Consider the following 15,254-nt stretch of genomic DNA (forward strand, 5'->3'; position numbering starts at 1 on the left):
AAATAATACAGTGTGGAGTTGATGATTCTCACTTTAGACTCAAATGATTCCTAAGGGAGTAGAGAATACATAGGTATATGTATGTATATGTGTAGGTATATGCGCACACACACATACGATAGAGAGACAGAGATAGAGAGATAAGAGAGAATATACAGGTGTATATTCTCAGCAGATGTGTGTAAGCAGGCTCCAGGTATTTATGCAAATGAGAATACATCAGAGTATCTTGAGGCATGATGAAATTTGTTTTTGGTTCTAACTATTATCTTGAAAATTCTTTTGTAGGGAAACCTTAAAGCAGTGAGGGATGGATCCTTTGTAGCCAGGGTCTGATCAAGCAGAGGGAAGATGGAACTACCTAGGTAGGCTTTGTTCAGAGATAATATGTCCATCCCTGCTCAGTTTGCCTGGATGAACTACTTGCAGAAGACTAGAAATAAAACTCCAGGAAGAATGCTCACACCAGGCCTCTTGGGCGTAGGAAAGACATCCAAAGACATTGGTGATGGGTCTCCCAAATCTGGCAGCGGGGCCGGGGGAGGGGGGGGCGGGGAACAGAAGAGACATAAAAATTCCTCCTGTGGTGGGAATGCAAGCTGGTGCAGTCACTCTGGAAAACAGCATGGAGTTTCCTCAAAAAGTTGAAAATAGAGCTACCCTACGACCCAGCAGTCGCACTACTGGATATTTACCCTAAAGATAAAAATGTAGTCATCTGAAGGGGCACATGCACCCAAATGTTTATAGCAGCAATGTCCACAATAGCCAAACTATGGAAAGAAGCCAGATATCCATCAACAAATGAGTAGATAAATAAGATGTGGTATATATACACAATGGAATACTATGCAGCTATCAAAAGAAATGAAATCTTGCCATTTGCAATGACATGGATGGAACTAGAGGGTATTATGTTGAGCAAAGTAAGTCAATCAGAGAAAGACAATTATCATATGATTTCCCTGATATGAGGAATTTGAGAGGCAAGGTGGGGGATTTAGGAGGTAGGGAAGGAAGAAATGAAACAAGATGGGGTCAGGAAGGAGACAAGCCATAAGAGACTCTTAATCTCACAAAACAAACTGAAAGTTGCTGGGGGAGGGTGTATGAAGAGGATGGTTGGGTTATGGACATTGGGGAGGGTATGTGCTCTGGTGAGTGCTGTGAAATGCACAAGCCTGACGATTCATAGATCTGTACCCTGGGGCGAATAATACATTACATGTTAATAAAAATAATTAAAAAATTCCTCTTGGATACTTAAGAAAAAATCAAACTTACTTTGAATTAGAAATATAAGTAAATATTTTTAAAAATCCCATTCACAAGCAGGAAAAACAATAACTTATTTACCATGTAGGTTTAGAAATACCTCTGTCAAACAAAGGAAATCAAAAGACAGAATGCGTTCTTTGCCTTTAAAAATCCCCTGATTATACTGTACACCTGAAACTAATAAAACACTATATGTTAGTTGTACTTCAATTTAAAAAGATCAAAGATTAAAATAAGGGTCATTTAAACAAAATTTTCTTATTGCTCAAATCCAGGCAAACTCCTTTGCAATAAAGTTTGTATGGATTCTCAGACTCCACCCTAGATTTACTGAATCAGATCCTCTTGGGATGAGACCCTGAAATCTGCATTTTAAAAGCTCTCTGGGCAATTCTGATGTGTCATGCTCAGTACTTGGGAATGTTCTAGCCAAGGAAAGATGTCTGTGCATTGTGACTCAGATGAGCTAATTATCGGCTTATGAAGAGCATTGGTATTTTTATGAGCACTCTAGAGAAGTGTGGAGTGGGGGAGGAGAGATGATGTTGATTCCAGGCAAGCTTGAATTCTGTTGGTTTGCATTTGGTTGCATCTGTGAAATTCTGGCCTAACATTCTGACATGAAAGGCTGTAGTGTAAGTACCACTCAACTCCATGTCCTACCTGGCCTCCATGTCCCAGAGAACACACCTCAGTTTCCATTTTAGTCTGATCCCTTCATCACTGAACTAAAGGCATCCAAAGGCTCAAGAGCCGCCTCTAAACCAAAGCTCCACATTCATGGTTTATATGGTTCCCTCCACACTCCTGGTTGGTAGACTTTTGACTCTTTCTTTCCCCTCTCTGTCTCCTCCCGAGCTTGCGAACTTCATCTTGGCTGCTGCAAGGGACAGAAAGAGTTATGCATGTCTGAAAGGGGTACAAAATGCTTTTCTACCTCAAGCATGAGTGCTGGTCTGACTCCTTTCAGCTTTTCAATATCTCAAACAGATTTCCTTCCATCTTTGTTATTCAACTTATTTGCATACTAATTTGGCTTGTTTCTATTCAAATCATCATGGCCTTCTAGATAATTCTCAGGAAATTTTCCCTGAAGAATTTGGCAGTGAGTGGCCAGAAAATTGGGGCCATCCATGAGATGATTCCTAGCCTGTGTTTTAGGCTCTTTGGAAAACAGAGATACCCAATTAACTTGAATAATGAGGGCTATGGGAAGGAGAATGTATAAATAAGAAATCTCATGGAAATGGGAAAATATTTTCAAACTGGAGAGTCACTGAGGATGCAATAGGACCTCAATGACAAGGTCTTATTGCTCCCTGGCAGTCCAAATCTATGATTCTAGAATTTTGCACCATCAAATATGCTGACTCAGCTACTCTCTATTTGACACAAAATCAAACATTCCAAGAAAGAGGATCTAGTTAAGTTGGCCTTTGTGCTAGGTCACCTCAGTCTGCTGGCCAGACTACAGATCGGCTACCTTTGAGCTAAGTGCCCACCTGTGGTCTAATCAGCTATAGCTGGGGAGTGCTGGATGGGGGTGAATAGGATATCACAGGAAGCGTGGCCACCATTATAGGATGGGTTTCCAAGAAACCAACCCTGAGGATTAGTGTGAAAATCATTGATCAGAAAGTGTTCTCCTGGAAAAACTAGTAGGGAAATGAGGAAGTGGGATCTGGATATCTAGATGGGAAGTCAGGGGAAGCAGGAGTATCAAGTATTGGTATCAAGCCAAATCCCAGGAGGGTAGGTTTGGTTTAACCCCAGAGGGGGAGCTCTGGAGACAGGGTGGGTCACTTCTCAGAGTTGTCCCAATGAGGGCAAGGTAACTGGGGTATTTATAACCCTGAACTCATTTATCTTTGGGCAAGGGTTGGCTCAAGGCACAAATTCCTAGACATTTCCAGCTTTTCTTAAGTTGGCAAAGTAGATGCTGTTAGCCAAAGGCAGTCCTTCTTCAAGGAGACGTAGAGTCCACTGTTACAGGGGAAAGCACACTAACAGGCTGTGCTTAAGAAATGGTCAAAGCAGGAGTGCCTGGGTGACTCAGTTGGTTAAGCATCCACTTCCCACTCAGGTCATGATCTCAGGGTCCTGGGATCGAGTCTCACATTGGGCTCTCTGCTCAGGGGGGGAGTCTGCTTCTCCCTCTGCCCCTCCCCACTGCTCATGCTTTCTTTCATGTGCTCTCTTTCTCAAATAAAGAAATAAAATCTAAAAAAAAAAAAATGGTCAAAGCATGTGAGGGAATGTGGACTGTAGCACTAATAGCATCTGCTATAGCCAGCTCCGTTTTTATTTCCACAACCTCTCCTCAGTTTAAAGAGCTACATGATATTCCATGTTACCTATACACTAACCTTTTAGGAATCTCTGGCTGGAAGTCCTCTTTTGGGGACTCTCACCACACTGGATCCTGCCCCATGGGGCTTTCCCATGTCCTAGACAGTAATTTCTTTAAAGATGGGAACAGGGACCCACTTACAGCCATACAAACATTAAACCACTTGCTCTCTAGGAAAAAGGTATTCATATATACACACACAACTTTATTATATGTTTTAATGATATAAAGGATAGCACACAATTTGTAAATAATAATAAGCCATACAATACTCTGTGTTGTAAGTTCCACATAGCCAATTGATTTTCACAGAGTGCTTTTATTGATTTTTGCTAAACTCTTCTATCTCTGGCCAACCTTTAGTCGCAGTTGATGAACAAGGGGAGTTCCAGCCTGAATGCTTTCTGATACATCCTTTTATGTTAACAGGTAAGACAAAAATGAAGATGTGTGTTGGAACTTCACTCAACAGCATGAATGACTTCCAAAATGATTCTTGTGACTAAGGTTGGAGACACATTATTTCTGTCCTCATAGGACTCATAGTCTCATGGGAGAGAAGATATATAAAGACCTATGACAATGGGATAATGACTCTGATGGAAACAGAAGGAAAGGGAGTCCCATGGGAGCCTATCGCTTCCCACTTGATCAGGAGGGCACAGCGAAAATGTAATGCTGGGCATGTCATTTAACCTCTAGGATCACAGTTCTTCACCTGCTAAACAAGGGAGCTAGAAGATGGTATTTAAACTTGGCTGAGTCTATGTACCTTTGGATCTCTGGATGTACTCCCAACAAGACGTGCCCTGCAATATTATGCTATGAGAAAGTCTATTCAGTTAAAAAAGCTGATGGTGATACACACCCTACAAATAGCTTAGTAACAAAAGCAAAACATAACAGTGACAGCTGATATCACCTTACTAGGATTGTAAACGATAAAATTCTCAACGGATGCATCATACGCTCAATCAAGTTTCCCAATCAGTCCTCTGTGAAGCACTCTTCTGTAAATATGAGTGTTGTATTCTGTACATTAAGTCAACATGGATCCTATTTCCAGTTATAGGTTAACATTGCTGTTTCCAAAAGTACTGATAATCAGCACGGCACTCAAGGAAAATACAGCCATTGACATGGATGTCACGAATTTGAATGAAACGATGCGCATCTGTTTCTGAGTAATTTCTGAGAACCAATGATAAAGAATACATTTTAAGGGGCGCCTGGGTGGCTCAGTGGGTTAAAGCCTCTGCCTTCGGCTCAGGTCATGATCTCAGGGTCCTGGGATCGAGTCCCACATCGGGCTCTCTGCTCAGCAGGGAGCCTGCTTCCTCCTCTCTCTCTCTGCTTGCCTCTCTGCCTACTTGTGATCTCTCTCTCTGTCAAATAAATAAATAAATAAAAATCTTTAAAAAAAAAAGAATACATTTTAAGAATTTACGTTATTCTCGAATTTTAGACTGCAATTTAGAGCTTACATTATTCTATAATTTAGGGTCTCACATTTTTACAATGCAATATTTCCAGTTTCCCCATATAAATTGCCATAAAACAGAATTATGGAATAAAAAGGCCTTAGAAAGAGTGGGCAGATTAGAGAGAGCTGACTATAAAGGCAATGTTTTCTATTTTATTTTCCTAAACCTTTTCCCTCTACTCCCCCTACACTCATACTCCCATATCCCTATTTTACCTCTCCTGTTCTGTCTTTCTTTCATCAGTTTTCGAGAGCTACCCTTTGACTCCTCTTTCCCATTCCCCACACTCCTAGCAGGATACTTAGATGGTGAGCTTCTAAGGAGCTTCTAAGGATACTTAGATTCTCCCTTCTAGGTGGTATCAAAATTATTTTGCCAGCCTTATTAAAGGTGTGAGCCTAGAAAAGCTGACTTTAATGCCTCCCAGCAGGGAACCTGTGCCCCGGGTAATCCTTCAAAGCTACTTCTTTGTGGTTGGTCTTGTGTTTCTGATACATGACTTACTTTAAGCTTATTTCTTTATCATATAGAGGCAAAGAGCATAGAAATTAAAGCCAGACAGACACGGATTCAGAGTATGGCTCTCCCTCTTGTTGTCTGTGTGGCCTTGGGCAAGCCACCCAACATCTCCAAACCTACGTTGCTTCATCTAGAAAACAGAAATAAAAATAATCTATGCCTTACTGCTAGTAAGAGAAATGAATGAGTTTATGAATGTAAAGCCCTACCTAGCATAAGATAAGGTATATGGCACAGAGTGAGAGGTCATTAAATATTAACTATGATTATTACTGCAGCCCAGTAGTGGGGTGTATGTGTGTGTGTGTACAAGGCACACTGTCTAGGGAGTGAGGCCAAAACATTAGTAAATGAATATAGCATCAAGTGGATTCTACCATACTTGCCACACAAACTAACAAGATAGAGAAGAAAAGATTAGTTCTGATGAGCAAAATATGTAATGTTTTGGAGGTAGCATTTCTCCTTAGCATCAAACAATGAGTAGCACGTATATAGGCAAAGATGGGAAGAAGGGAGCTCTGGATTGAGGGGACAGTCTGAGCACATCATCAATGCAGAAAAATTACGGGGTGTTCTTGGAGGCCCACTTGGAGAAGGGGAAGCTGGGGCAGAGGTGTGCTCACCTATGTTTGGGGTCGTGGAGGGCAGAGGGAGGGTTGGAGAGCTCCCCCATATTCCTTCTTTCCCAACTTGGTGCTGTTTTAGGGCAGGGACCTTGTGTTATTTGTTCCCTGCTATTCAGTGCCTGGCACATGGTAGCAGGCACTTACTAAGTAATGGTTGAATGAATGAAGGAGAGATTTCTAGCCTCTGCTTTTATCACAGCCAGAAATGGGGAAGCAGAGGGACAAAGAGGCATCAATGTTTTACTTTAAACATTGGGTCCCTGTTTCACATAAAGAGATTTTGCTGAAGATTATGGAACATAATTTGGACAGGCAAGGTGTTTGTCAATTCCAAGAATGTCACCCTGGAAGGTGGTAGCAACAGGCTGTCCTGCACAGAGCATGTCAAACCAGGCTGGGACACTGGGTCAGAGATGTAGACATGGGAGCTAACAACACAGATACAGAATTTGACTCCTTGGACTCTGCACAAGAAAAATCTATGCAGAGGTCATGATCATATCCCAGTTATTAGGGACTTGACAGCGTAAGGAAGAGAGGTAGAGGTCAATGACTTGATGATGCAGGAAAGCTTCATGCCTTAATTCAGTAACAACAATGGTTGGAGTATGTGGGGAGATGGAGGGGAAGTTCTCTAGGGAGTAAGAGAAGTGAAAGATGCTGGAGAGTTAAAGGAAATATTTGAGTTATCTGAATGGCAGGATGCAATGTGGTTCTGAGTGAGCATTAATGGGAAAATCCCCTTTGTCTAAGGATGAAGACATAAGTGAGAGAAGAGATGGGAGGTAGTTAGGTGTGGAGGAGAGACATGATAGTGAGGCATGGAGGGGGAGAAGGGGTGGTCAGGTGTGGAGGGGGGATGGGATGGTCAGGTATGAAGGGGGAAACAAGGTAGTCAGCTACAGAGGATGATGACTTGGTCTTCATATAGCTGGAGGCTAAGTGTTCCACTCACCATGAGTCTTGGGCATTTAGGGTTGAAATGGGAGTCTTAGAAGGGTTGGTCCTTTGTGAACTTAGAAGATGCTAGAGCTCAGCAAGGAGATTTCTGGGGAGTATCATCAAAGCTTAGACTTGGATGCTGAAAGGTTAGGCTTAGAATGTGAATGGCATTGCTGTGTTGTGAGCAGCACACTTCTAGTCTGGGAGGAGGCATGGAGGAAGCAGGCTGTGTGCATGAGTCCACCCTGCGAATGGAGCTGGAGGGAGGGGGGTGGGGGCCAAAGATGGTAGGGCTACGCTGGTTTCTCATGAGGAAGACAAAGTGGGAAGGGGCTGACAGCATCCTGAATAAGGACTGATGGAAGCCCCACAGAGATTGGAGCCGGAGGTTTGGTGAAATAGGGCAGGGCAATGAAAATATAGCACATACAAATTATAATGAGAGGCAAACTCTGTTTTGTGGCTTCTTTACTTCCAAACACTTGATGATCTTCTATCCCATCAGTCATCACAGATTTGCTCCTTTATTTAACAAATATAGATCATGCCCCTGACTTGCAGCAGATACAGAGATGGAGAGAAACAGACTCGTCCCTGAACTCATGAAGCTACTGACAACTGTGAGGTTGATTAGCAGAGTGCACACTGCTTTGCTATATTCTCTTTATAAAGAGGGACAAATAAACATCATAGGAGCTCTCCATTGTAAAATAAAGCTGACGGGGGTGGGGGACAACTAACCTCTTCATTCTGTCAAAGACTTGATGATCATGTAAAAAATTTAAGGGGACGGCATCTGGATTATTTTTTTAAATCATGAAATTCTTTCTGTGGAGACCAGAGCTGACCAATGTAACCAGAAATTTTGATCAGAAAGTTTTAAAATTTCACTGGCTCTATGGGTCATTCGAAGGACCAAATTGTGCTATAATTTCATCTATTTATTTGTAGATAGGACATTGAATGAATTTGATATTCAGTAAGCAGTGATATTGGGCATTTTGACATGTGCCAAGCACAAAGACACACAAGTATGTCATCTCTAACAGGCAGTTAAATTTGTTCTAGGACCTTGTTGAAGACCTTTTGGCTGGTAGCATTTTCAGGTAGGGCTCCCTCCCACCCCAGTCAAAGCATAGCTGACATACAGTGTTATGTTAGTTTTAGGTGTATAACATGGCAAATGGACAATTCTATATATTATGCAATGCTCACCATGTGAAGCGTAGATACCATCTGTCATCTCTATCAAGTTACTACTATACAAGGCATATATATTGTCTATGCTGTACTTTACACTCCTGTGACTCATTTATTTTGGATCTGGAAGATTGTACCTCTGAATCCCCTTCACATATTTTGCCCATTTCCCTACCCCCTCTCCTCTGGTAACCACCAGTCTGTTCTCTGCATTTATGAGTCTGTTTCTGTTTTTGTTGGTTTGGAAATAAGTCAGACGGAGAAAGACAAATGCCATATGATTTCACTTACATGTGAAATCTAAAAACCAAAACAAATGAACCAGTACCATTTTAGACCCATGGTAGCATTTACCAAGTCTACAGCCTACTGCCCCATCCAGAATTCTGAGAATTAATACAAAATATACACTGTGCTTGAGAAGAAGGAATTTTAAAAAAGGTATCTGAAGGTAAAATGTTTGCGAGGCCAGAAATAGAGAGTTGCTGGTAAGGAGCATAGGAGAACAGAAGGACTGGGTTGGGGAGCCCTGGTGCCCTGGTGGGGTCTGTGAGCCTAAACTTGGCCTGTTTAGTCCTGTGGCCAGGCTAAAGAGCAGCTTCTGATCATCGGATATTGTCTGCGGTTTTCCAGCGTGGGGAAAATATTCTGGGCTTGTCTCCATTGCTGAAGTGCCATGTTGCTTAAAATAAACTCTTGTGGTGGCACCCCATCCCTGCTTTTCTAGTTCAGGTTCCTATGAGTTAAGTTAATGTGAGTTAGCCTCTAATAAACTTGGAAAGGAGACGGAAACACTTTTCTGCATTGACAAAGCTGAGGTCCCTAACCTTTAGTCACATCACAAAGGTCTACTAGGGGCCAATCTGATGGTGCGTTATCCTTTGGTGGAGTGTCACACAGGGGTTCCCAGACCACCCAAGACTGATCAACTGAGGGCTGTATTTTCTTTAGCGCTAAGAGTAACTCCATGGTCTCCCTGTTCACCCATTAAGACTGTTGTCTTGTGGAAAGAGTACCTTGAAGCCAGACAGATCTAAATTTTAGTAGTGGTTCTGCCACTTTCTGTTTGGGTGACCTTGCCTATGCCAGTTAACTTCTCCAAACTTGCATTTTTTCCCGTGTAAATCATAAATTCCTACCACACGGTTGTGAGGAAATTGCAAGGGTGAACAGTGATGTATGGGAGACAGGTGACCCATTCCCCGGATGAACTAGTGGAGGCCTCTGTTTACGGAAATATTTGCCAAAGAGAGAGAGTGAGGGAAACCCCAAATCTTTTCTTTAGAGTGAGGAAGGAGGGGAGGGTCACTAGACAATGCCACCATGGGAGAAGTCCAGCTGGGCAGAAGACAGGTGTAGATGTGGAGGCTTGCCTGCTGTCCTGCACCTAGAATGGGCCACCAAGCCCTCTGCCACTGAAGTTCCCATTCAGGTGCCGCAGGAGAGGCGGGGTATCACCGTGGCCCCTCCCTTGGGTTGCACTCCCCCCCCCGACCCACCCCCCCCTCCGACCCACCCCCCCCTCCGCGATCAAGCAGGTCTCCCCCGCAGCCGTGGTTACTAGACGCGAGAGCGTCCATGGCAACCGCCTGCCGCTGGGTTTCCCTTCGTTCCTCCCACTCCCGCCTCCCGCCTCCCACCGGCCAATGGGCTCCCGGCGAGCCGGCAGGGGGGAGCGTTGAGTGGTCCACGGGCGCTGACGTCACAGGTGGGGAAGGCGGGGCCAGGACCGGAGGGTCGGGGTCCCAGCCACCAAGGGCGGTAGGTGGGGGACTGCCACCCTTTCCGCTCACCGCCCCTTCCCCGCCCCTCGCCCGCAGCCGCTGACAGGTGAGTGGTCTGGTCGGCTCCTGCCTGCCTCTGAGACGACCCCTGCAGCGTCCCCTTCCCCAGTGAAGCCCCAACGTCTGACCTCAGAATTCGGGGTGAAGTTGTGGTAACCCTGGAATTCCTCTCCCCAGTCTGCACTTCCCTGCCCCCACCCTTCAAAATAGGGACCGCACAGACCCACGGGCACCTGCTACCCACCGTCCCCCTCCCCCCCGCCCCATGCCTGATGCTTGTGGTCAAGGACTGAGAAGTTATTTCCAAACGCGGAACCAGCAAAGGGACGTCCGACCCCCGACCCTGTGCTCACTCGTGCAATTTCTCATATCGGTGAGCGGTGCTGTGCTTTGCCAGCGCAGCGCTGGGTCCGGCCTCCTCCGCTAGGTTTTCAAGGGCCGCCCAGGGGAGGGCCGTCCCACCGCCTGGCTGTTCCCGGGGATTCCTGAGATTCTGATCAGGGCAGGTGCTCCCTCTTGGCCTGAGGCCAGTTCTCTTCTGCTCTGACCCTGAAGCTCTTAACTTGTGTTTGGACCTTTTAGACCAAACCCCTTTATGTTTCCTCCCTGGATGCTTATGATGGTGTAGATAAATATTTCAGAAACGCATAATATTACTTGTTTGGCCACCGTGAAAACAAGCGAGCAAATTGTTGCACTAATAGACAAAGTGTTCCGAGGGTTCTGATAAAATATTCTTTTTTTTTTAAATTAAGATTTTATTTTCTTATTTGACAGAGATTACAAGTAGGCAGAGAGGCAGGCAGAGAGAGAGAGAGGGAAGCAGGCTCCCCGTTTAGCAGAGAGCCTGATGTGGGGCTCGATCCCAGGACTCTGAGATCATGACCTGAGCCAAGGCAGAGAGGCTTAACCCACTGAGCCACCCAGGCCCCCCGCCCCACTCTTTTCTTTTTAAAGTGAAATATTTTCCGCAATAAGTAAGAGTGTTCAAGCATCCATGCTTCACTTAAATAAACAAGCTAACAACTTTACAGTCGTGGATGAGACCTCCCTCCTATGCATCCCTTGGGAATCCCATTCCCCTTCTTTCCCAGCAATACCCACCTACCAGAACTGGCTGTTTACTTACATTCTGTATATTCGTAGACCGTTTCTACTTACGTATTTGTTCAAAAACGAATATACAGTGTTGTTTTCAAAGTTTATATAATGGGGTCGTGCTCTAGGTCATTCATTTTAACTGCTGTGTGATAATGATTGTATGAACTTAACACAAATGATGTATGCCTGCTCCTCTTGATAGACTTTTAGACTGTTTCCTTTTAAAAACCGTTAGAAACATTCTTGTACATTCTTCTCCATTCTTTGGTACATACTTGAGTTTCTCTAGCTATATCAAAAGGTTGTATTGCTGAGACATAGGGAATGTGCTTTTTCAGCTTTTTTTGTTAGATGCTGCCACATAGATCTTCAATATATGTTAATTTATATTTCCAGTCTCAGTGAAGAGGGTTCTATATTATACATTTTTTTTGGAAAGAAGGAATTAACTTAATAACCCAAAATATAAGATGTTGCCATGCTATTGTCTTCTAATCAGTCTTTCTGAATGACTTCTAAGATGGCTGGCTGGAGCTTCTTATTTATTTATTTACTTATTTATTCATATTTAATATATGCATAAAGATAAATTGCTTAAATGTTAAAATCTGATATAATTTAAAAAAAATCATCTGCTTGTTAATGTACTGGGGGCAGTGTTTTATTTTTGCCCCAGTTTGAAACTGTGAGTAATTTGGTGGATATAACCAGAAGAGCTAAGGGAGTTTGTATGTGATCATTTAAGCCTATCCTGGTCACTTATCTGAGGCAGAATGTGGAGAAATTAATGGAAATTTGTTCCTGTCATGTCTTCTGCACAAAATGATCCACAGGTTTTTATACCTTAAAATATTTATGATTTTAAAGCCTTGCCTAAATATGCTAATAAAATATGTTTATCCTACTTAAGGTCATCTTCTGGTTTATAAGTAAGGCTTCCCAGTACCTACAGTCTTTGTGTTATTGATTATATTTTTAGCATGTTAATATTTATAGAAGACAATTATAGCATTTTTTTCCCAGTAGGTAAGTAACTATTGACTCCACATTAAATAAATACACTGTATTTGACTTCATTTCTTAAAATGTTTTTTGGTTCATGCCGAAAGTATAATAGAAAAACAATTGCATAATTTAGGGTATGAATTTTTCCACAGCTATTTTCAGTCATTTTCCCAAAGAATTTGTTCAGTTTGCTTGCAAATAGGAGACATTTATAGCATCAGTTAATGATCTTAGTATGTGCTTCCTGAGCCCTGTTAAGATGTGACTGAGTTAGAATTTAGAGAATGATTTAAATGTTGTAAAAGTCACATCATCAAAGTAAGCCATAGGTTTTTAAAAAAACTCCTCCTTAAAACTTTGGTAGAATTCGTGAACAGACCCATTTAGGCCTGAAGTTTTCTTTGAGGGAAGATTTTAAACTAGAGACTTAGCTCCTTTAAGTACTACAGGGCTACTCAAGTCATCAGTTTCTTCTTTAGTAAATTTTGGGTGTTTGTCTTTTTAAAGAATTTTGTATATTTCATCTCTGTTGTCAAATTTCTTGGTGTAAAGTTGTTAGTAACATTGTTTTTATTAGCTGTTTAATGTTTGCGGGGGTCTGTGTCAATATCTTTTTCTTTCCTGATATTAGTAAGATATCTCCTCTCTTTTTATCTTGATCAGTCTGGTGAGAGGTCTATCAATTTTATTGTTAGAGTCTTGCTGCTCCCCCCCCCCCAATTTGTCCATTTTCTATTTCATTGACTTTTCTCTTTTTATTATTTATTTCCTTCTACTTTGGCCTTACTTTGCTCACCCCCCACCCCCAATGCCCCACACCTTGCCATCAAGAATAAAGTAGAGATCATTGATTTTATTTTATTCAAAAAATTTTTAAAATATTTTATTTATTTATTTGAGAGAGAGAGAGAGAGCAGAATGACACAGAGAGCATGAGCAGGGTTGGAAGGGCAAAGAGAGATGGAGAATCAGGCTCCTTGCTGAGCAAGGATGTGGGACTTGATCCCAGGATCCTGGGGTGATGACCTTAGCTGAAGGCAGATGCTTAACCAACTGAGCCTCCCAGGTGTCCTAAGATCATTGATTTTAACTAATTTTCTAGTGTAAGCATCGAAAGCTATACACTTCTGCCTAAACACTATTTTAGCTGCATCTTACAATGTTGATATGCTCTGTTTTTATTCTCATTCGGTTCCAAATGTTTTCTAATTTTTCTTCATTGACTTAGAGGATATTTAGAAGTATGTTGTTTAGGGGTGCATGGGTGGCTCAGTCAGTTGAGCATTCTGCTCCTTTTTTTTTTTTTTTTTTAAAGATTTTACTTATTTATTTGACAGCGAGAGAGAGAGAACACAAACAGGTAGAGTGAGAGAGGGAGAAACAGGCTTCCCATTGAGCAAGGAGCCCGATGTGGGGCTCCATCCCAGGACCCTGAGATCATGACCTGAGCTGAAGGCAGATGCTTAACCACTGAACCACCCAGGCACCCCTAGCATTCTACTCCTGATGTTGGCTCAGATTTTGATCTCAGGATAATGGGTTCAAGCCCCACATTGGGCTCCATGCTGGGTGTGGAGCTACTTAGAAAAAAGTGTGCTGTTTAATTTCTTGCTATTTGAGAATTTTCCAAATATCTTTCTATTTTTGATTTCTAATTTAGTTTGATATAGTCAGTGAACATATTCTGTATCATTTCAGTATTTTATGTTTATTGAGAACTTGTTTAAGGGTCAGTATATGGTTTACCTTGTTAAACATTCTCTGTGTAGTTGGAAATTGTATGTAATTGCTGTTTAAAAATATTTTTCTTTCAGTTTTATTGAGATAAATTAACACATAACGTGTATGAGTTTAAGATGTACAGCATAATATCTTACATATATTGTGAAATGGCTACCGCAATAAGTTTAGTTAACATCTGTCATCTCATATAGATACAAAAGAATCTGCTGTTTTGAGTGGTGTGTAGATATAGATTAGGTTCAGTTAGTCATATTATTCAAATAGCCTATTTATTACCAATTTTGTATTTGTTCTAATAATTACTGACAGAGGTGTGTTGAAATATCTGCTATAGCTGTGGGTCTGTTTCTCATTTTAGTTCTGCCAGTTTTTGCTTTATGTGTTTAATATTCTATTGGTGGTTACCTAGACATTGAATATCATTAAAGCTCCTTGATTAATCCTTTTATCCCTATTTCCCTCTTTATTTGTGATGGTATTTATTGTCCTGAAATCTGTTTGGTTTGTTATTAATATAGCCACTTCAATATTCTTTTGATTTGTATTTACATGGTGTGCCTTTTCCATTCTTTTAGTTTTAACTTATCTATGTTTTACATTTAAAATGGATTTTTTGAGATGGCATATCGTTCAATATTGCTTTTTAAAAACCAGCTTAAAAATCTGTGCCTTGGGGGCACCTGGGTGGCTCAGTGGGTTAAAGCCTCTGCCTTCAGCTCGGGTCATGATCCCAGGGTCCTGGGATCAAGCCCGGCATTGGGCTCTCTGCTCCGCGGGGAGCCTGCTTCCTCCTCTCTCTCTGCCTGCCTCTCTGCCTACTTGTGGTCTCTCTCTCTCTGTCAAATAAATAAAATCTTAAAAAATAAATCTGTTCCTTTGACTATTTAAACCATTTATTATAAATATAATTATCAGTGTGATTTAGTTTGTGTCTACCACCTTGCTGCTTGATTTTGTCTTACTTTTGTCTCTTTTCTCTTGAATTATGTGTCTTTGTCGGTCTTCTATTTTCCCCTTCCCCTCTTAGCTGATTAGCTTTAATTCTGTTTTGAATCTGTTTGGTCTCAGGACCCCTTTGTAGTCAAACAACCTCATGTTGAGTATCTCAAAGAATTTTATGTGGATTGCATCCCGTGATATTTATTATATTAGAAATTAAAATCAGTTAGAATATCAATTCTTTTAAAAATAAGCATTACAACCCATTATATAGTAACCT

The 15,254-nt window shown here is 41.8% G+C and overlaps 1 protein-coding gene and 1 long non-coding RNA gene across 3 annotated transcripts in view; both read left to right on the plus strand.

The window, feature by feature from the left end:
* Positions 1–5,006, plus strand: part of LOC131816770 (uncharacterized) — a 31,302-nt gene extending 26,296 nt beyond the window's left edge. The window contains exon 5 of the long non-coding RNA XR_009348174.1: positions 4,058–5,006. This is a non-coding gene — a long non-coding RNA (uncharacterized LOC131816770). The remainder of the gene's footprint in view (positions 1–4,057) is intronic.
* Positions 5,007–10,118: 5,112 nt separating this feature from the next.
* Positions 10,119–15,254, plus strand: part of TEKT3 (tektin 3) — a 38,116-nt gene continuing 32,980 nt past the window's right edge. For both annotated transcript variants that reach the window (XM_059149256.1, XM_059149258.1), the window contains exon 1: positions 10,119–10,232. The gene's annotated coding sequence lies outside the window, so the exon portion shown is untranslated. The remainder of the gene's footprint in view (positions 10,233–15,254) is intronic.

Source organism: Mustela lutreola, chromosome 15, assembly GCF_030435805.1.
Source record: "Mustela lutreola isolate mMusLut2 chromosome 15, mMusLut2.pri, whole genome shotgun sequence".
Lineage (NCBI taxonomy): Eukaryota > Metazoa > Chordata > Mammalia > Carnivora > Mustelidae > Mustela > Mustela lutreola.